This window comes from Heliangelus exortis, chromosome 2 (genome assembly GCF_036169615.1).
Source record: "Heliangelus exortis chromosome 2, bHelExo1.hap1, whole genome shotgun sequence".
Taxonomy (NCBI): domain Eukaryota; kingdom Metazoa; phylum Chordata; class Aves; order Apodiformes; family Trochilidae; genus Heliangelus; species Heliangelus exortis.
This window is the reverse complement of record NC_092423.1, coordinates 25012087-25035517: the sequence shown is the minus strand read 5'-3', so window position 1 is coordinate 25035517 and position 23431 is coordinate 25012087. Positions and strand designations below refer to the sequence as shown.

At 38.2% G+C, this 23431-nt stretch overlaps 1 protein-coding gene across 6 annotated transcripts in view; it reads right to left on the bottom strand.

Annotated features, from left to right (window-relative positions):
• PPP1R9A (protein phosphatase 1 regulatory subunit 9A) overlaps positions 1 to 23431 on the bottom strand; it is a 135770-nt gene that overhangs the window by 62039 nt on the left and 50300 nt on the right. The gene's annotated exons all lie outside the window — the stretch shown is intronic.

The window sequence follows — 23431 nt, the reverse complement described above, 5'->3', positions numbered from 1 at the left end:
GATTTCCTCCTTTCAGCCTTCCAGTCCTTCCTATACATGAAATTCCAGTTTACATTCATCTAACCAAAGCTAAATCTAAAGATTACTACTCTACATTTATACTGCCTATGGATACCATTATAGATCATGTTATGTATTAACTTTCTATGAGAGTAATATACAGATATATAGGTATTTTTTTAACTAACAAGCTTTACAGATTTATTTCAGCTTTAAAGCAGTAATTTAACATTGACTACATTAGCCTAATTGTATTATTTACATTAATTTCTATCCGATTTCCAACATAAACATGGCCTTCCATCAGAGATTATACAGACCTTCAGGAACTCCAAAAAAACAGGAATATATTTTAAAGGTCAGTTTGCCAGACTAATTCACTTAACAGTCCACATTTGACAGTAACAAATGAGCATTCATTATTAATGTTAACCACACGTGTATTATGTGCATTACTTCAAAGAACAGAAAGCAATTTCCCATATCTCCTCTTCCTCTTTTACAAGCACACTACAGAAGATACAGCTATGTAGCCACATGTTTCTATAACACTTTCTCTTACAACATACACCACCACACCTATACTGCAGGTATATTCAGAAGGCTGCTCTCCCACAGCCTGCTTGGAGGCTCCTTAATGTCTGTCCCAGGAGCAAGGCTCATTTTCACCTACCCAAAAAGCTGTTAGTGCAGATTAATTTCTTTTAAATAGTGAAGATATTAAAGTTGCAATACAAAAATACTGCATTATACTATTGGAAGTATATTTGTGGTAACCATGAGATAGTAAAATACTACAAAAAAGCCCCATCCCAGCTTTATATAAGAAACAAGAAAAGATGTTAGTCACTTTGGGAATCTATTTTACATAAACACGAAAAAAGAAATTGCCTCTTCCAAGAAGACTGAGATGATAAACATTTCATGAAAATCCACAACCCTATCTCATGCTGATTTTTAGTACTACTGAGGCAAGGAAAGGGCTGTTTTATCTAAATCGGGTTCTTAAGAAGCCTTCATAAATATGTCCAAAAGCTAATTAAAATAGATCACATACCAAATGCTGTTCAATGCTGCTGAACTTTTTATGCTGCTTTGGTATGTGTAAGATTGAAGAAAAGACACTGATGCAAAAATAAACATAAGGAAACGTAGCAATTTACTTGTTCTAAAATAATCTGCAATATCTATGTGCAAGTTCTGGCCACACAAATGGAGAAACCATGCAACAGACAGCTCTGTCAAAATGTAAGGAATCACCTTCAGTTCCTTCCTTAAGCTTCTGTTCATGGATGCCATAGCTGAATTTGCATGAAGTATTTTGAAGGCCTTGAACAGCAAATTATTTCTGCTCCTGTTGTTAACCCCATTGGGTGGAACTCCCAGTTAAAATGCTAAAACAAAATGGAGCATGTCCATACCTGCTTAACAGCCTGACAGAGTTCTAAAAAGTATTCTGTTGCTCTGTGTCTTTCGCAGACCTCTTTTACCTAGGTAAAGCCATTTTCATGTTACAGAGCCCTGCTTGCTTCTTCTGAAAACACAAAGATAGCAAGAACTATGAAAATAATTTTCCATGTAGGCCGTAGCAAGCTAGAATACAACCTGCAGATGTAATGACACTTGCATATGGTGAAAAAGAAGGTACAGGACAGAAGGCCATCCCATTTATCTTTTGACTGAGACACAGCTGACAGCAACCATCTCTACCCTGACACAAGAACAGATCAAACCAGTCAGAAGAGCCCATACAGCAGCATCAACATGGCCTTGCTGGTGGGTAACCTCCCCAGGCAGTTCCCCTTCTCTCTGGTTTGCTGTCAAAGTGATTGTGCCCACTAAGGGTTCCAAATCCAAACCTAAGCTCATTCATGCTGATACCAGCCAAAGTAAAGATCAATCAGTAGAGCTACACCCAACTAAAACATTATTGAGCTAAGGTTTGACCACTAGCATTTAGGTCTGAAATGCAGCAGCCATGCAAGAAAGTACAGGTTAAAAACAACATCTGTGAATTTAGCTTGGATTGTCTCATTTATCAACATGATGAGAAACCTGTTTTTCTACCGTGGAACAGAGATGGATGTAATCAAGGCAAATGGAGACACAAATCACTAGCTGTGGAAGGATGTGAAGAGAGGAAGATAAATATTGCTTGACGAAGACAGATAGATGAGGGTGAGGAAAAATTATGGCACAAAATGAGGATATTTATCTCTTGATTCCATTTCATCACGTTAACTGGTCCCATTGTTTTCCTTTTGTTTAATGAGTGGTATTACTATATTGTGGCAGCAGTTTCATATTTGTTGCAAAGGGACTGGATATGCTTACAGATTTATTTCAAAGCTTCAAATCATACTGACTTCTTTGGGATGATCCTTCTTGAACTGGATTAGACAGAATTGATGGCTTCTTGGATCTTGTTCGCTTTTTTTGAAATATTTAGATTTGCATATGAGAATGGAACTATTTGTGGTGAACACAGTTATGATATCTCTCTATATATCACAGAATCATAGTATAATAGAACCACAGAATCATCAAGGTTAGAGAAGACCTTCAAGATCATCAAGTCCAACCATCAGCCCTACCCCACTGTAACCACTAAGCCATCTCCCAAAGAGGAACATCTACCCTATTTTTAAACACCCACAGGGACAGTGACTCCACAACCACCCTGGGCTGCCTATTCCAATGCTTCACCACTCTTTAGGTGAAGACATTTTTTTTTTCCTGTCCAATCTGAGTTATCATAGGTATCAGTCTATTCTTATGTGGTATCTTACCTGAGCATTCAATCTCAGCTTGTAGGATCACTCATAGTTTCAAGGTATGTTAATAATAGTAATAATAATAATGGATGTTTCCTACCTGGCATTAGCCCACTGTCTTTTGTACATTGGTCATGATTTTCCCTCCAACATACATCTTGACTAGGGGAAGAAAGAGGATATTCTTGTACTTGATTTACTTCATTTTGCACAATCACATTTAATCGTTGACTGATTCTATTAAATTAATATCTGGGGGTTAAAATGAAGAAAGAAAATAAAATTTGTGCTTGGAACTTTTCTTTGTGAAGCAGTTTGGACACCATAGTAACAAACTGCTTCCTTAGTACAGCTATGAGAAGTGTCACTCAAGATTTTATCTTGCTAAAAATAAAATTAAGTCCAAACTTTTTCCTCAAAGTATGTTTAACTTGATTTAAGTAGACCTACTTCACCAGGTCTGTAGCTGTTGTGCTTTCTCGATCTTGGGTGGCACTGCAGACTTACAGGAGTTCTCCTGTTCCCTGTGTTTTGGCAGATTCCATTTTGCCCTCACACTGGCCAAGAAACCACTACAACAAAGTCTTCTGAGCCATCCTGAAAAGAATATTTGTCTCAGAACAGCTGCTCTGACAAAATGGACATTGCACTCCGGTGGAGGCCTCACTGAACAAGCCACCTGGACTCTTCTCTCCAGGAGAGACCCTCATTTGGGGAACCACCCTGACTGACAGGGCTCTATTCTCACAGGAGCAGCCCCTCCTTCAGTGGCCATCCCAGCAAGCTGAACACTGTCCCTGCAACGGGAGCTCTGTCTGATGGCCACCCTGACAGGCAGGACACTGTCTTGGCACATAAGGTTAACACAGTTTCTAACTGTTAAGTTTTACAACCCATCCTTTTGCTAAGTTTTGTTAGTTGCATACTGTTGTTTTGACGATTTCCTTAAATTTTGCTAAATTGTAATCCATCGCTTTGAAAGTACCATCATTTCTAATTTAATCTAACGTGCTTTATAATCTTACCTTTAAGTAAAGTTGTGGTATTATACAAACTTTCTGGGTAATAATCTTACTCCTAGAGTACCGTGCAGAGAATTCCCAAACTTAATCTTGCTGAATACTTTGTTTAGAGATACTAATTAATAGAGGAGGATTGGGTCCAGCAGCACCCAGGCTCCTCTCTGAAGGAGCTCAGAAAGCAAGGGGGTCCAGCCTGAATCTCCCTGGGTCAATCACCACTCTGGGGAACTCTACCCATGCCCACTCTGTGGGATGTAACACTGTACCCACTCTGTGGGATGTGGTATTTGGTTTGGCCCCTACATCTGGGGAGCTGTTCTCACCTTGTGAGATGAGACAGTGCTGCACCCAGGGAAAACACATCCATATACATGACTATTTGCTTCTCCTTGAGAGAGCAGTGGCAGAGCACTATCCAAAGCAGAATGCAAAGAAGGAAATACAGTGGCTAAGTCATTTGGACATAGGGCATTCAGAGAAAACATTACAAGTTATGGATGACACCTTCAGGAATTTCTCAGGACTTTAAGCCTAGGTTGGCACACATCCTCCTCTAAGTAGGAACAGACACACTTGCAGGTCAGCTGTCAATTTACTCAGAGCAGGTTTTACAATCAACTCTAGTTTTGAATATAGTAAAATGGATTGCTGGGCTTCTTCCACTAAGGATGAAAAATTCTCAGGAGAATTAGACATGTTTACGGACATGACACTGACCTACAATGTTGCACTTGATGAACAAGCAGTTGTGATGATTACTACTGCACTGCACCCTGCAGAGATATCCTGAGAGGATAATCTCTCTAGCTCTGCTCAAGAACCAGACTGACAGAAAAAGAAATACAAAATCAGTTTGACCACTCATCATCTACTGCTTGAAATTCTCCCTACAGCATAGCTTTAGGGAAGAGAGGAAGCTCTAACATCATCTGAAAATGGATGATTTCTCTTTTAAAGTGTCTTTGCACTGCTCCATGGTCACTGTCAACAGTCAAAGAGAGTGAGTCAGTGAGGAGAAGCCACCACAGCCTTCCTCCAGATTTCCTGGCTTTGCACTCCCCTAAAGTCTGCGTGGGCATCAGCTGTCACTAATGCTTCAGTAGCAGAAGCACCACAGAGACAAATCTTCCCAAGAAGTAATTGCAAGGATGACATACAGATGGGAATTAAGACAGTTGCAATATTGAATGAAACTGATCGTCTAACACCAAGATGAAGGCTGGGGTTTCCCTCAGAAAGCTCTGTAGGAGAAAGATCTGTTTTAAGTGGCCTGAAACTCTGGCAAAAAGAACTGTGAAGCAGATTTTAGTTTCTGAAATACTACAGATACCTGGGCCCTAGATGTATCCATCCCAGAGAGACCCTTTCTGATACACAACAGAGCCAGGAGCAACTGCTGCCATGCACAACCAAACTGTTCCATTTGTTGATAGAAAATATAAGTATTACTTCTGGAGTCTCTTGTTTTAGGTAACTAGCACACACTACCAGTCTTCTGTCTCTTGGAACAGTCATAAATGTCATGTCTAGCAAAAACCCACAATGTCTCTGACTGCAGCAGCACCAACACATCTCAGCTTGTCCTGCATCTGGCCTGTCTCTGGGAAGAAGCACCCAACTGATGTTAACACCAAACCATGCCACAGTCACCTGCCTGGTGGAAAATATGCATTAAAATGTGTGGAGTAATCACAATACATTCATTAGACCTGTGACACAAGTAGGGTTTTGCTTCTCAGTATAATCAGCTAAACAACCAGATTTCACTTTTAAGCTCATTTCACTGAAACTGCAGTTCCGTTTCAGACCCCGCAACAGAGTACGGAACTAAAACTGCTTTGGTTGTACTGATGGGTCATCTCCTGGTAGCAACAATGAGAGGACACACCTGCTTGCTCTCTTTGACTTTTCCACTGCATTCACCAGTGTTAAATCCAGTCTGAATGCTTCAGCTCAGAGAGGCTCCAGGCACTGAAAGCAACCCAGCTAAAATGCTCGCGTCCTTCCAAGAATGCTGCACCAATTGATAGCAATTCACTGAACTGCTCTGCCACTATGAATCCCTTGCCTGAGCACTTCAAACTCTATGTGGCTCAACACTGACATATTGGTATAAAAATGTAGCCTTCTGGCACCTTAAATTAAGTAGAAGGTTAAATATTCAGATTTCTCTTTTCTGCCATCTCATATTTTATGTGTACAGAAGTGATTTTTACCCTGGCTTCCTAATAGTTGGCTTAGTTTCAGGTGTGATTTCTTCAAAATGCCTGTTTTCATGAAGTAATTTCCTAGAAAAAGCAAAGGTAATTACCCTAACATTTATTATTTATTCAGTTTGTACTTGTTTTATTGCTGATATACTAGTTTTGTTGCAACTTACATCGCTACTTGTCCACATAGCAGAAAAATACAAAATCACTGCTTGCCGGAAAGGAGGTGTGTGTCCCATGTGAAAAATTCATGCTGTTACTCTTAATTTAGAGGTAAAAATCATTAGCAAGTAAGAATAAGCCCTGATAGCAAAAAAACAAAACTAATACAGATCTGCTCTTACAGAGTAATTTCTGAGAACATAAAAAAAAAAACAACTGATCATTATTTGGCTTATATTGTGTCATTAAAGACGAATGTTACATGACAAACAAGATTAGGATCTCCTGAAAATACTAGGTTTTCATACTAGTGTTATCTAAAATTTTTCTCCTTGAAGGCAAGTCTAACTTTTACCTAGGTAAAAAAATTGTATAGTAGTAAGTAATATTCTCTCAGCTGAAAACATCCTATATTGTCTGTGCTACCTTAAGGAGGACCAATGAGGAGATAAAAGACAATTTTTTCTTAGGGCTGGTTTTTCTCACTCTTTATGAAGGGACTCTTTCCCTTCTGAAAATAGCCAGTCTGGAAAAAAAAAAACCAAAAAAACCCAAACAAACAGCAGTACAAGTCTTACAAAAAAGAGATGAGTTCTGAGAAATTCCTCCAGACAGTAGCTCTTCTTTGATTCCACCAGCTGCCTCCTTCACAGGGAGCAACACATATCCCCTCTGCCTTCACCTGTGCTTTTTTAATGTAGAGTATTATTTTTCAAAGCCTCTGCCTCCTTACTTCACAGTCTAAGGCTACCCCAACACAGATAATCTCCAGTCAGCTGCTAATTACACTCTAATTCATTGCCAAGCAACGCTCTTTTTTCAGAGACTTTGGAACATGAGATCTCTGCAAAGCAACAAGCTCTGGGACAATACTTCAATAAAGATGTAACAAAACAAAGCCATCCAAGATGCAGCCTGCCCCATCACTGCTGCCAACAGCAGTTCAAAACCAGGGAGGTGTCCTGCAGTTCCAGAATAAGTTATTCAATTGCTTTTAGTGAAAGCAAACTACTGTTGAAAGGGAATTTGTTGTAGGCTGTAACTTTGACTAAAATAAACTATGTAGTAGAAGAACATTAACTTTCCCACTCTGCATCCACTTAGGGTGTACTGAGAGTCCAAAGCCTGCTACATAGGACCGTAGTCCTGCACCACCATCCCTTATACTTTTCAAGAGTCTTGAGAACAAGATAAGCTCTTTTGAAAAAAAATTATCACTTACATACTTAAGAAGCTATACAAAATGCAATGCTGGTCTCATAATCACTGAGGATTCTTCATTGTACAGCACCTAGTGTCCTTGTTCACAAACTACCTGTAGCACACAGTGGAAATAAATGACAAGTGAAATAACAAAAAGTGGAGACTGAAATGTCTCCCATGGGTGTGAGTCCTTGTAGATGGGACTTGCCCTTTGGAGCAGAAAGCCTACTCACATGAAACTTCAGGAACATCGTGTCATAAGGAACAAAGATGACATGAAACAGGCAATAAATTATGGCCTCTAGGTTGCTGAGGGGCAAATATGCCTCTAAACAAATCCTGGAGATATTTCTGCTATTTTCCAATGGTGACCCTAAAAACCTAAACAGTTCGCTCACTGGCAAATATCAAGAATTTCAAAAGTATTTCTCTGCTCTGTTTTTACTGAACTAATTTTCAAAGCTTTTAGTGTGTGACCCTTTGTACAGTATCTGAATATTATGTTTACCTTTTGCTGGAAGGCAATCTAAGTAACTCAACTTAAACTGAAAGGGTCACTCTGGTCAGACTTAAAATGATTTACTGCTTTTGAAACACAGCTTGCATGGAATTCACAACTTGCACAGCTATTAGGGTTGTCTCAGGTTTGTTTTAGCAAGTGAATAAAACAGCATGGTGCACTGAAACCTGGATTTGACAAAGATATCTTAGTCTCATCTGATCATTTCTGCTATTTTTTGCATCTACTAACTGGTTACAATTCTGTGAGGTTTTTTCTTTCCATTCTTCTCACAATTTTTTTGTCATAGCCATTATCACAAATGGGAACTTCAAAACTGTGCTTCTTTTCTCTTACATTAATGGTACAGCTAAATTATTTTCCCTGAATTGTGTCTGATGTGCTTTGCACATCTGGGTCTAAAAACTTTTTGGGCAGTTGGTTGTTTTTTCATAATGTAGCAGTTTGGAAGCAACAGTATAATGACATGAATAAATGACTAGTGAGGTGACTCCCCTGAGCCTTACTGATCCTATATGTATCCCAAGAAGACTTTTTAAGTTTTGTGTACTTTAGAATTACACTTCATAGGTAATTCATCCCTTTGTCCTGACCTTGCCTTTTTAATCTCTGCTTTGTATTACTGGAAGTGACTGACCAATACTTACTTTGAGGTTGTTTAAATCTTTTGCGGTCTATTTTTGGTCAGTCATCCACAACTTAGAAAAAAATCAGGAAAAAAAACCCAACAACCTTGTAGCTTGACAATTGCAGGGAAAAGAGCCAAGAGAGAAGCTCCACCCTGTTGCATTCCATGATGCTCAGGGTTCCTCAGACAGTCTCCCCCGCCAGACATCTTTCCAATACCCCAGACAGATCAGAAATCTGGGTACAGAAATGTAACATGTTACTGCCTACAGCAGTACAGTCCTGACCTTTAAATAGGAAAGGTTTTGGCTAACTAGAACTGCAGTTCTGTTTCAGGGTAAAGCAAAAACATTTGCCTGAACCTTGAGCATGCCTCTACCCAGCAGAACGAAGAAGCAGTTGCAACACAAGCACATCAATAGTCACACTTAGAAAAAAAATTATAAACATACCAACAAGAATATTTACGAAAAAAACTTGTTTCCAATGTGACAGCAGATTTATTTTATCACTCTTTTGGCAAGCCCTTCCATTGCCAAGGTAACAAACTAGCACGCTCAAGAACTCATTGTATCTTTGAGCACGAAAATAAGTAGGCAAAGGAAAATGTTTGCAGTGAGCTCGGTTTGACAAATTAATTATAATACAGTGCAACCTCAACTCTGGACCTTTGGTGTCTAAACAAGTTTAAACTGACAGGAGAGCACGAAGCAAAGTTGCAATTTCTGTCCCTAGACATTTTATTTGTGAATCTGCTTCAGTATTTCATCCAGATCCTTGCACTGCTGCCAATTTACATCGTAACTGAGGGTACTATTTTATTTCTGCCTTTAAGAGTGTGACACGTGAGCTAGGCAAGAGTAAATGCTGCTTCTGGTACCAATTAGTACAGAGTGCCATACAGCAGTAGCAATGTCACCATGAATCAACACGTTGTATGTCCCTTCTCCCAGCAATCCCACTCTTCTTCATCCTACAAGTCGAGATGTCCAAACAGAGTAGAAATGGCACAAATGTCCTCAGAGGCAAACACCTGAAACAAAACACTTCTTATTTCTATTTAAAAAGAATCTTAGTAGAGATAATTGTGTAACTGGCATATTCACTAAAAAGAAATCTACAAAACCAAAATTTCACAGGCAATTCCTTTTATTCATTTGCAGATTTCATAACTGTTAAGAAAATAATCCAAAGGATTTAAAAGGGCACAAAAAAGTGATCATAGGCATCAATTTAGATGGTTTGCCAAAAAAATTAGATACAATTCATCCAGCATTAATTGTATTGCAAATGACATTTTATAAATTCAACAAAAATTAATGCAATACTTTATATAGATAAACACCCTGTAAATAGTACCTACCCATTGCTATTTACACCTTTACTGAAGACAGAGAAGAGAGCAGAGGCAGAAGAGATCAGTGGCAACAGCCTGACTTGATGGCCAATTTTCTCAGTATTACATCATCAATACAAAACTTATTCTGCTTTTTTGAGATGAAAAGTTGCAACTACCCTCAATTTTTTAATGACGCTTTCATATACCTTGTCTCTTTCCTACTAGCTTCTGCATTAGGTACTAATTGGCAGACTTAACAATACTGCTACAGATGCAGCAAAGTGTAAGTGAGGCAGGGAGAAGAATCTCCATAACCAGAAACCAGAAGAATTTACAGCCTTGCCTCAGACCAAGGACCAATAAGAAAATGCACTTCCACACTAGACTGTGATGGGAGCCTTTCTGAATTTCTAAAGCTGCCCCACCATCACCTTTCACAATAACTAAGTTCATATAAATATCTTAAGTGAATAAATGCTTGGATTTTTTTTTTTTTTATGGGAAATTCTTAATTAATTCTTTAATTGAAATGGAGTTATTAAATACAGTTTCACAGTACAAGATGAGTGTGGAAAATTCCATTATATTCTGTTAAGAAATAGTCTAATTAAGAAAAACTCAGAAACGTTGCAAAATTTTTCTTTGTAGAATACAAGCACACAGACTATTCATTACTTAAGCACACAGCTTAGGAGTTGAAGCATAGCTTAAGCATGACACTGTATACCAGGCAGCCCTTCAACTGGCCTTTTGTACAGAGTAAACATAATCCCCCAGTTTAAGGTGCCACATGTTACAGAGGGTATTTATATATTTCTAGCACAAGCAGGTATTTTTCTACATCCACCAAAATGCTCGTGACTCTAAGGTCCCTGAAGCCTTAGGTAGCCTATTGCTATATTCCCATTAACATCACCACGCAGTGATATAAAAGAGACATAGCAGGAACATTGTAGCAGGAACATCCCACCAAAGCCCATCCGTTCAGCCTGTTAATGCCACTGCTTGTATACAAAAATGGACAAACAAGCAGAGGCTAAGAGGATTAAAGGAAAAGCTTCTGTAATACAGCAAAAGGTTTGCTGTGTTTTGTAAACATCTTTAAAACAGAAAGTGCAATGCAGCATTCGCAGTGCCAGATCACTGTTCAATTACTTCATATTGTAGACTTACCAATCCCTTAATTGCACCTGCAGGCAGAATTCATTTTGGCCGACTGCATTTTTTCTAATGATAGTTTCACATTTGCATTGCTTAGCACAATGAATTGCATGTTAGTAAGATGTAAAACTGCCCAGAGTAAGCAAAAGAATGTTTATCCATTACACATTCATACCGAGCATATTACACCACAATTAATCGTACCAATGCTTCAAAAATCAGACAGTTTGTATTTCCAGAGGAATTCACTCTCCCTAATGCCTCTAAATATGGTACACAAGGTAACAGAGGCTCTAACACAAACCAGGAATAGGGGTTCCCAGGTCTGACTGCATAACTGCTTCAAATGCACCAGCCCTGTGTGCAACTGGAAATACTGTATTAGCAGAGCAAGAAACAGGAGGCTACAAAAGTGTGTGTGTTGTATATCTGAACAGACAGACAAAGAGAAAGAAGGATCATGGGGATAAGCTGGTATTAATGAATAATGCCAGCTCGGGATGAGACTACAGCAATAATGCCACAAAGTGGGGATTCAAGATAAATACATTTAAAGTAACTCAATTCAACACTACTTTTGGACATTTTTCAACTTCAATGTTTGTGGTGACATCAGGCACAAAGTCTGATATTACTCCCTTGAGATCAATAGTAAAGCTGATTTCATCAGCTCCAAGAGGAAGAGATGGAGTCTATATCATGACAGTTTTTCACTTTACCCCTCATAGAATGGTAAATCACTATAGAAACTACAATAACTTTTGCTTGCATGAAGTTGTTTACAAAATTTTACTCTTTGTGTAGCACCCACTGCTGTCCAGGCTAAAAAGGTGTTTGTGTAGCTCTATTCAGAGCTTCCCAGCTTTCAGTATGACTCTCCCATTCCTTCACCAGCCTTCCTGTGTCTGTGGCACAAGTTGCCAAAGACACTGAGGTAAGGCTCAAAGAAGCTGCTTGCAGGGCTAATATTACTGTGCTCAAAAAAATGCAAAGCAGAGGACCCTTGCTGGTCCCACCAATACCATCTCCTTACATTGAAGAGTGAACACTAAACTTCTCCAGTGACACTTGATGGTACAGCACAGCCCTGAATCCCGTTGGGCTCCTGTCACTCAACATGCAGGAATACAACTTAGTGAGCTACTGGAGTGAAATCAATCTAGAGTGGGGAAATACATACAGCTTTCCTGCTCTCTCTTCTGAAAGAAATTGGTTTCAGCCTGGCTGCTGTGGGAAATGAGGAGGATGTACTTGTACACGTCCATTTGGGGTCTGGTTTTTTATTTTTCTTGAAGAGTTTTTGTGGTTTGTTTGGGCGTTTTTGTTGGGGTTTTTTTTCCCCCAGGTATGTCTTGCTTTACTATTCTGGATTGGCAAAACATCTTCCTGTGCCTGTCCTTAATATTCCCAGCCTGTACGGCCACATGTGGGCAGAGAGGCAAGTGAGGCACTGTGTCCATACGTGTCCCTTACTGGACATGCAGACGGGCGTGGGGTTAGATGTGAGCCCACTGCTGTCCCTGGCAGTGGTGGTGGCCATGGAAGCAGATGTATGGCCAACATACAGGTCTTTGTACCTGATTTGAGTCCTCTGAGCTTTCAGTCTTCCACACACAACTTCTTGACCTTGTTCAGCCAGAAATAACCTAAGCTCAACACAAATATTCCACCTTTGTGAGAGAAACTGAAACATGAGGCTTAGCTTCTGTTTGGGTTTGCTCAAGCAGAGAAGGAGAAAGTGTTGTTTATCATCTGGAGATACAGGCACCTGTAAAAGCTACAGAATAGACTCTGTGTATGTTGTGTCCATGTCCTGAACAGAGCAGGAGCATCTATCTACCCAAGTGCTGGTCAGTTTCTGCCCCAGCTGAAGTGCAGCCCACGCAGCTGGTATCCCTGTCACTCACAGTAACTGTATTCTGGTTACAAACAGCTGCACATTTCTTTTAGAAGTAAAACAGACACCATTCAGTGGAAGCTGGCCATGCTCCAGATGACAAATTAAAATGGGTATAATCTGTGTATGACAGACTATAAACCCAACACAGTAAGCCTCTCAGTAATCTTAGCATCGCTTTAATAGCTACCTCTGTCTAATATAAATGAGAAAGAGAACATACCCCAAAAATCTCTCAAAATCCTGACATTCAAATATTTTTAAGTCAACTACTATTCGTTGTTTGAAGAAATCAGCAAGGCTGCGACTCTTGCTTAAACCAAGGGCTGTGAATAAACTATCAGAGGAAGACTGAAAACTAATCTTACAAAATGCTGCTAAAATACATTTTGCATTCAACCTTAGCTATTTTTAAGAATCTCTAAGACAAAAACCAAACAACACATCCAATTTTTTAAGAAGCACTTCTTCTACAACATTATTTTACAGTTATGGTTTCAAGAATTCCCATCAATACTGAAAGATTGTTTTTTGAGGGAATTGCAACTATTCTTAACCAAGCCTCTGTAGATCAAACGTAAGAAAAAAATACAAAACAATTCAAAGCAATCTTTGCAAGTCCTTCTTCAGTATTACTAAACAAAAGTAGTACTGGTTCAAGCAAATCAGAAGCAGTAATGTTAATGCTCACTGGGAGACTGCACAACAGAGGATTACTACAAGGAGTGCCTAACTCCTGGCTGCTTTATACTGCTGAATAACCAACTGAGAATAAAACCATTGTCTTGGATGAAGGGAGTTCATTAGATACAGGTAGTGTGGGTAAACAAATATGTGGTTGCACATCAAACCAATCTGCTAAGCTGGTAAAACTTTAATCTTGAAAACTTTAATTTTAACCTTACTACTAATGATTAAACATTCTGAAATTCTCAAACAAAGGTAAGGAAAGAGCATCTTTTGCTTGCAACTAAAATATTTGGAAAACATAGCCTGAAATGACTGTTTTTAAAAGTCTTTTCTATGGTACTAGTAAACTGAAGAACCACAAACACAGTTATGTCTATAAGTCAGCACAAGTTTTAGCTTTCAAGTCCTTGCAGTAAAGTAAGACTAGAAACCACAGTGATTAAAATGATGCTATCAAACATTTTAGTCTTGAAGGGAAAAAATCTTCTCACAGATTATTCAAGAGTAAAGCCATTAAAAGTGCATACCAGAAGGTGAAAATTTATCCAAACATATTTACTGCTCAAGGCCAACAGGATTAGCAAAGCTATAAAGCAGCTGCATGATCACATACTTGCTGCTTGAGCTCAGGAGTCCATCCACACTTGGGTGAGAAAGTTGGGCAGAAGAGCCTCATGCAGGTCATGCAATTACTCCTCCTGTTTCTGGACCAAATAACACACAGTTCTGACAAAAGGATTCTGCAAATCTAAGACTGATTCCCTCCAATTTTTTTCAAAGAAAAAGGAAAATCTTGTCTCTTCAGAATTAAAAAATGTCCAGAAGCATGACAAAAAGCATGGAGTCACCACAAAAAGAAAGGAAAGTAGCCCCCAAAATACTGGAGGGAAAAACATAGTCAAGTTTTAAATTGCAGCTGTAACTGGACTGTGTAGGGCATTTATCATTTTACTTTACCTTCCAAATTACATTTTAATTGAAATGACTAAATAGTTTTGTTACCACATGGAACATAAACAGTAGGTGGCTGTCACAAAAAATGATGCAGAAAACTGGTAATCTTACGTCAGCCAAAACCTGTCTGACAATACTTTCTTTGAATTAAAAGCAACTTGAACATATCATGGATAGTTTTGCTTACTTATCCTGAAAGTCATGAGACATTGCTTCAATCCAAGTTTTAAAAATTATTTTATCTGATTGGGCTTCATAAAAGGCTTCATAAAAGCAGTATTAAAGCAATCTTATTTTATCTACCTTTGGGTTGAAAGCTTGTCTGTCTTGCCAAAAGGGCAACTGTCATAATCTGCCTGAAATTCAAGTTTTCGGATGGTGAATATACACTAATTTTATTTCTGATAATGTCATAATGTAACTCAGTAAAAAAAGCACACTAAAAATACAAACTGTAATTACGAAGTCTTTATGTTATTACTCCTAGCTAGCAAGAGGCAGATATATCTGGAAAATTCATCTTGTCTCTCCTTAGGAAAGAACTTGCATTTTCTTAATCCATCAGATTTCTCTCTGAGCTTTTTCCAAGACAGCTGCTTGAAAAATACATGCACAAAATGGGCTCCATCACATGCAAACAAAATAATTTAGAGATGCAAGAGTCTTTCCTCATACTCAAGCTTTTTCCTTTTTCTACCAAATCTTTGTCTCATGCCTTGCATTGATTTCTTCCAAAACACATCATGCCAAAAACCCTTCCACTGAGAAGTAAGAACAACATAAAGGTGGTCACTTTGCCTTTCAAAAAACTGCTTGATTAACTAGGGAGCTATGTAGGGAAACAGAAGTTAGTCAGCAAGGGACTACAGCTACATAATAATCACCTCATTGAAAATCCCTCTGTGCACAATGCCAGAAAATTGAATCTCTGTTAACCCTCAAACTGCTGTCCTACTTCCATAAGGGCTTACCACTGCCAGTTACAACAAAATAAATCCTCTACCTAAATCTCCATTGCAAGTCTTTAATATGTGAAAGCCTTAATGCAGGCTGCCAGACTACCTGTCCCCTCCTCTATGGCTGAAGCCCCTCATGAGGTTCTTTAAACCTTGACAATCCCACCATACAAAACCAAGAGCCCAAATCTAGTAATGCAGACACCTCAAGAAAAATCAATGTGGTGAGCCGAATGCACCCAGGACAGCAACTGTGTATGGTCCTGAAGAGCTAGAAACAATGTTGAAGACTGGAAAAAGCTCTTTTCAAGTAATAGCTATGAAAAAAACCCTCTATGATATCAGGCAGTAAAGCGAAGCAATAATTTTACAAGAAACCTTTCTCTTCACCACTTTCTAATCTATTACCAATGACAAGGTCAAATAAAATACACAGTAAGTTATGGTGAAAGGGATAGCACCTTGCAGGTACTGACTAAAAGAGAGAGAAATACCAGCATTCTCTGTGGAGTCAATCCCATTTGTTTGTCTTCATTAAGGTCTTAAATTAATAATAAAAAAAAAAAAATACAAAAAATAACAAACCAAAAATACCCCCCCCAAAAAAACTACTTCCGAAGGCCTTCCAAACTCTGGCTGGCCACGCCACAAATATGAGTGAAGAGAGATTCAGTATGTCTATCAAATAAGTAAATGGGTTACCAGATAACAGCAAGACTGAAGACTGACAGTAACTGCAGGGTACACCTTGCATGACTGCTGAGTACCAGAGAAAAGCCAAGATCATAGCTGCAGAAATTGGTTTTGGCCAGAGGGGATGTAGTGGCTCAATTTGCTGCATGAGGCTTGTAATCTGAAAGCCAAAATCACAACTTCAAAAGAAGAATATCAGTGAGGTTTTTTTAGTGAGATTTAGAAATCCTCATAGTAGAAATGGAGTAGGAAAAAAATAATGTATGTCTAGCTAAGTTAATCTGGCAGATAAAAACACTGAGTATTATCTAAGGGCAAAATGAGTGAAAGATACAGAAACATCTTGATGCAAAGATGCAAGGTTATCAATGGTGATTTTTATTCTAGGTCAAAATTGCATAGCTTAAATAAGAGAAAGCAGTTTTAGGAAAGTAATACATAAACATTATTTCCAAACTAAATATTAAATTCATTGTCTTAGCCATTATTTAAAATCCAGACAAGGTGCTAATGGCTTTTACCCATGGAAAGGAATTCACCGGTTACAGAAGGTGTACAGAACAGCTTTGGTTTACCTAAGGCACGGCTCAAGCACACACAAAGCCCAAAGACACTCCTGTACTTCGGTGAGGAAGGACCCAGTGTGCCCCTTGCTGAGGGAAGGAGCAAGCAGTCTGTTAGCAGGGAGAGGAAAGCAATGGTCCCCAGGGAGCTCTTCTCAGCTGGCAGCCCCCCACCTCTCCTGCAGGCAGGAGACCCTCCCCAGGTACCCACTGCAGGCAGAGCAGGGGGGACACTTCACCTCCCTAACACCCAAGAAACAAAATCAAAACTATGATTCTGAGTAACTTTATACAGAAGGCAAGCAAATCCACTATATTTATTCAAAGAAGTGTCAAAAAATGCTAATATGCAAGGAGCTCTGTCAACCTGAAATATGATCAAATATTAGAGCTGTCAAAGTTTTGTATTGTATAAAAGTACTTCAAAAAGCAGGGTTAGGTACACAGTGTCATACAAGCAATCCATTACACCTGCAATGCAGAAACCCATTTTGTTCATGCTTCCAACTGGTCAATCAGTGAGACTACCTGCAGAGCTAGGCAGGCATGATTTCATTTTCTTTCACCATCATTTTGACTGCATGACCTATGAAAAACAGTTCCAGTGCTAAAGCAGCTGCACATTATATTGTAATCACCTGTAACTGTAATGAAATGAACAGCATCAATTTCTAAGATGTTTCACATAGCAGTTTACTTCTCTACATGATGAAAGAAATGTAGATGGAAAAATTACCATATCCCTTCTTGTCTTCTGTCTCAAACTGAACTGATCAGAAGTTTATCCTCTTTTGTGATGTGCTTGTCTAATGGAAGTGATCAAAACTGATTTTGATATTTCTTTCCTACAGAAAAGTCAAATTAATCCTATTTAAAACATTTCTGTAGATATCCTCTAACAGCTGATGTATAAGAAAACTTATACAATAATAAGCCAGTAGAGTAGTATTTAAAAAGAAGCCTCTATAATTGTCTGAATATCAATTATATATAATTCTACATTAACATAAATGTTTCCTTTAGCCATCAATTAAAAAGACCTTATTAAAAAGATTTTTCTTCCCAAAATGTGATTTCTTGTCTAAATTAAGACAGCACTTTCTACATCAAAAAAGCAATTCCCTCTCTCATGAGACATTCAGCAATTTATTAAAACATCTGTATTTTTTCCTTGTTGTGTAAATATCTTCAAAACACTAAAAAAACCCAGCAAACTTAACATAAAATATCACATTTTTTCTTCAACTCTTAGCAGGATTTTACTGGTATGTATGTAGAAGCATCTTCATATAGGGGTACAACAGTTGTCAGAAAGGACACTGCCAAATAGAGAGGTATTAAACTTACAGTTAACATTAGAATATGAAAAGCTATTGTTTCATTTGGTTTTAAGGATCCCTGGGTGATACAACTGCTATCTCCACAGCATAGGGTTTCCAGGTAATCAAGCTCAACTCTGAGCTGCACTGGGACAGAAGAAACAGACCAGTCCTGCTGCTGGGGCCCAGCCTTTCCTCCTTCCAGAGCTGTGGTGAAAAAATGGATCTGAAATCTCACCCTGCCACTACACTTCAGATGCTGTTTTGTGACAGCTGTTAACATCAAATATCTTTCCCTTTTGGAGAGAAGCATTTGCCAGCATCCACAAGGAATGTGATGTGCTCAATGACCCCCATGCTGCACAGAAAGAGATCCAGGCAGGAATTACATCTCTGGGTCTGTAAAATGAAGGCATATCTTGAGTCTTTAAACGACCAATGTTTTAAAAGATTCTTTTCTTTTGACAAAAAAGTTATTTTTAGAAAAAAAGAAAAAAAAGAAAAAAATCAGATTTTTTCAAATCTGATTGCCCTTGAGATAATCAAGAGCTTGGCAATCTCCTTTCCCTTCCCAAGTCATTATTCTGAGTACCTAAAAATGTAAAATTATATCAGAAAGCCTTAGCAAGAATGTAATATTGTAATTTTATTTATTTATATAATTATATGAATAGAAGAATATAGTTGATACAAGTTCACCTTGGTTAAAAACAAAATCTAAAGTGCCAGACATCCTGTTGAAGAAGTTTTGGTATAAACTATGACTGTCTAAAAGCTCTTTCAACAGAAAGACAACTGAAGAAAAACAAGCAGTAGAGAAAAGGGATTTTGGAAGCCACCAGGGCACACTGAGACTGAAGATACTCATCTGCTGTGTTCCAAGGTAAACTCAAATACTGCTTAAACTACATAAAAACACACACAAAAATAGCCTAATACCACATTTTGGTATACAGGCTGAACATAAGAAAGCCAGTGCAACTGAACACATCACCCATTTCTCAAAATCCCTCTACTAAATAAATGAAAGCAGCCTGAAACTACAGGGGGTAAGTGAGGTGCCCAGAAAGGAGAGACCATTAGAACGATGAGGCAAAAGAATTAATTAACAGAAACAATCAAAACCCAAAATTAAATTAAAAGCAAATTGTAGGTGGTGCATATTTGTCAAAAAAATGTATAGGTATCTGGAAACAACACACCTCTGCTGAGGGACAGCTGACAAACTGGTAGTTATTGAAGAGCTCCAGGCTCAGCTGGAGGGGGCCAGAGTGATCTCCAGAGGGTCTCATCAGAGCCCTGAGCAGTATGGTGATGGATGGACACGGGCAAGGAGACATGGATAAAACAGGCAAGAATTCAGAGATCTGTAATCTCCACTTGTTGCCTTTTTGCTCCTTCTCAATTCATTCTGCTTACCATGAGAAGATGTATAAAAAACACTGAAACAAAATGAGGGAGAGTTTTCATTAGCCAGACTAGATCTATTCAGGAAACAAAATGAAAGAAGAATCAATACACCAGGGAGCTGAGATACTATCAAGCAACTGGTTTAAAAAAAACCTGAGCAGCCCATATGGATTTTCCACCAGGGCACTCCCAGGCCCACATCTTCTTTCTACATGTGAAATTTAAATGAGAATCAGATATTTGACTGAACATTGCTGAATCACTGCTATTTACAGCCCTTGGGGCTTTCAGTATCTGAGTAAAATATAGAAACTATGGCTGATATAGTGATGGGAGTATAAGGAGAGATTCAGACTACCACTTCTTTCCCTACCCAAACCACTCTTGTGCCATTGTACTAATGCAAGCACACTGAAACAAGTGTAATGTGTTGTAAAGCCATTAACAGCATGGCAAGTTCAAAGGCACTCAGAGCTGCTTTCCAAACAGGTCAGGGAGACATCCCCAGTTCAATTCCACACCATCAATATCAGGCCGATATCCGGTGGCTGAAAATGTCTACTACTCTAGCATAAAAAATTGCTCCTACTCAGGAATCACAGGTAAAGACTGAATTGGAAAATTCTGAAGCTCTTCCAAAGGTTTCATCATCTGGTAAGATGAAAAAACTACCCCAAAGTTTCCCAGGTCTGGCATTGCTGTACCTCTTTTTAGGCAATGTCTCCTCTGAAGTGCATTCAGGCTTTGCTGGCTCATTAACTTTCCAGCTGCTAATATATGAATTGCAAAGTAACAGGCAACAGATGCTCAGGGGAGGCAATAATGTTGATCTATGAGCATACAAACAGCAGTGGTACAAAGACCTTGAAAACTCCTTTTTGCTCTGTCCTCCTACCTGACCCAAACATGCAAAGGGACCAGAACAAGTAACATATTCCTGAAATTATTAGCGATTTCTAATTCAAAATTATTTTCTGTATTTTAATGCAAAGAGTAATTAAGGCTATAAGACTGTCCATTATCTAGGTCAATAAGTAAAGGGGAGAAGTTACACATTTATAAAGAACCATGTGATTTCTACCTTTAGAACCTGACAAAAGATCATTTCCTTGTCTTTTCTATGTTTCTTTCTCTTTTTTTTTTAACCCTTCTCTCTCTCAAACATTTAAAGAAGCATAAGTTAATATTAATTTTATGCACTTTGGAAGAGATGTTATTTCTGTTCTTTAGTTATCCAAATAATCCCTTCATTAAATAGCTGCATACAGCACTCTCAGAATTGGTTTCATATTTTAATTACATATTCTTCTACTTTGTTATTTTGCTTTTACTTACTTTGGTGTGTTGGAACATTGACCATAAAACCTATGTGGCTGTATTTTTTTCATGCAGACTTTTGAAATAAATTAAAGAATGACTTAAACAGTACCAATTCTCAAAAAACAATTAAATGCAAAGCTGTTTTATGAGATCATATTTAAGTGACTGTGCTTGTACATTTTATATCTTTCATATGTATTATGTATTGCAGATGAAACAAGCTTAATTTCTCAACTATGTAAATAATATTATACTCACAGTCATAAGCAGAAACTAATTCCCAAATGTTCTCAAACAGCAAAAGCTTAAATGCTGACCAGCAAATAACCCTCATATCCTGAGCCCTGCACTCCCACTCCTTATTCAAGAACGTTCAGACAACATGCAAAAAGCCAGTGGGTGAGGCAATCCTTTATTTAAAAAGTATCATGTATCCGTACAGCAAACTGAACACTGAAATGACCCCTATTACACAGCATTCTTCAAAATACAGTTCTCATCTCATCCCACTCTATTTTTGTCTCTACTAACTTTTAAGGAAAATCTTTTTTCAAGGCACCATATTCATACATTATACATATTCATACATTATAGAAAAATATTCTCAACATTTCCTGTTGTGAATAGGATATTTACTTAGACTTCATATGGGAAACAGTTTAGAGCTCTATTATCCATTCCTCAATGCTCTTCTCTACAGTAAACATTGGTTAAGCTTCCTCCAACATATTTTTATTGAAGAGGGCTTCAAGAATAAGACCTGTATCCTTTTCTAAGGCATCAGAGATCAGCTAATCCTATTATTTCCTAATACACTGTATTTTTTTTGTATCTTAAACATGTGTGATCACCAGGGAGAACCCTATGGTAAACAGTAACTGTTTCATGGCATTGACCAATTTTTGACTCTGATTACATGTTCAAAAGTTAGCTCTCTTACATTATGAACCATGAGATAGCATATTTATTAAGTGGAAGAAGAAAAACTGCATTCAACATGTTAAATTTAAAAAATAACCTACCTCCTCAGCAAATGAAGTTTACCAAACCTATGTAAACATAATAAAGGTTTATTGTATTAAACCCTGGAATGGTTAAATAATTTGTATTGATGGATTCTTCTGTGCTTTGATTTAGATTTTGTACATGTATATATTATGTATAAATATTTAACATCCTTATATTTAGTATTAATATATCAGATGTCAGTAATAAATATTTACATGTCATATATAAAATACAAAAAACTTTCAAAGTAAATGAACATCTGGCTAAAACACCTAATAAATCAATAATGTATCTAAAATAGAAGATGCCATACTCCTCCCTGATGGATTTTCTGAGTTTTTTTCATTTTGTTGGGCTTTTTTTCTTAGAGAGTGATCGTTCAAGGAGTTTCCCAGAAAGTCCAAGAAAATTCCAAGATGGAAAATAATGATCTCCCTCAGCCAGCATGGTGCATGCCCAGCAGGTCAGAGGCAGAGAGCCGTGCTGAAAGGACCTTGGCTGGTGTCACCCAGAGCCCCATCCCTCCTACACGTGGGATTACAGCTGAACCATGCAATGGCTGAGAGCAAGCAAGGGGGAACCTCACCACTACCTTCAGCTGCTTTACAGAAGGGATTAAAGAGGGATCAGAGCTCCCAAGGGGAAGGACAAAAGGCCACGGACACAAGACTGTACAAGGGAATTTTTGTTACAAATAAGGAAAAGTTCTTCCCCGTGAGGATGTTCTAACAGAGGAACTGAGTGTTCAGAAAGCCTGTGGATTCTCCCTGGCTCAACTCACTGGTCAAGGTAAATCCCCAAATGAGAACTTTAAAACCTTTTTCTTAAGTGTTTCCTAAAACTATAGGGCCACATGATGCATTTTTATCTACCTCCTCCATGGCCTTGTCACTACAACTTTCCTACTTCTGGCATCAGGATGATGAAATCTGGTGCTGTTTGATTCTCTGTCCTGCTTCCTAAAACACATTTTGCATTTTGGCCCCCACTCTGCAATGGTGGTTACACCAAAACTTGGTTATTTTCAACCCCCTGGTGCTGGCTTTCTCTTTTGTGGATTTGCTACAACCAGACAGATTAAGATACAGGAGTATCCTGTTTTCCCATTGTGAGGGAAACAAAGCAAACAGAGTAAGTATCATCCTGGTACAACTGGGAAAACAATTTTGTACCCTTAACACGTGAAGTCCTTTCATGAGCTCCCTTGGACAATCCTTCATGGTAATACTGTATTTTAAATGTAATATTATTATGGATTCCTAATCACAGAAATGTTGTACCTTAGCTGTTTTTAAACAGCATTCTGTAAGACACAAGCAGTTCCTAAAACACAAGAGCCAAGCACAACTCTTCAACATCATGCATCAGGAAACCTTAATTCAGACTTTGGTAAGATTTTATGATAAAAATTCACCTCCTCACCTCTAAGTTCAAGATGATAGAAATATGATTACTGATAAAAAGACAATCTTCCATTAATTTCGTATTTTTATTTTTGTCTGGAAATTCTATTAAAGAAAGCAGTATTTGGAGTACATTTTTTATTTTTGCATAGAAATTACTGGAACGAAAAATTACTCATTTTAGAGAGTGGCATAACAAC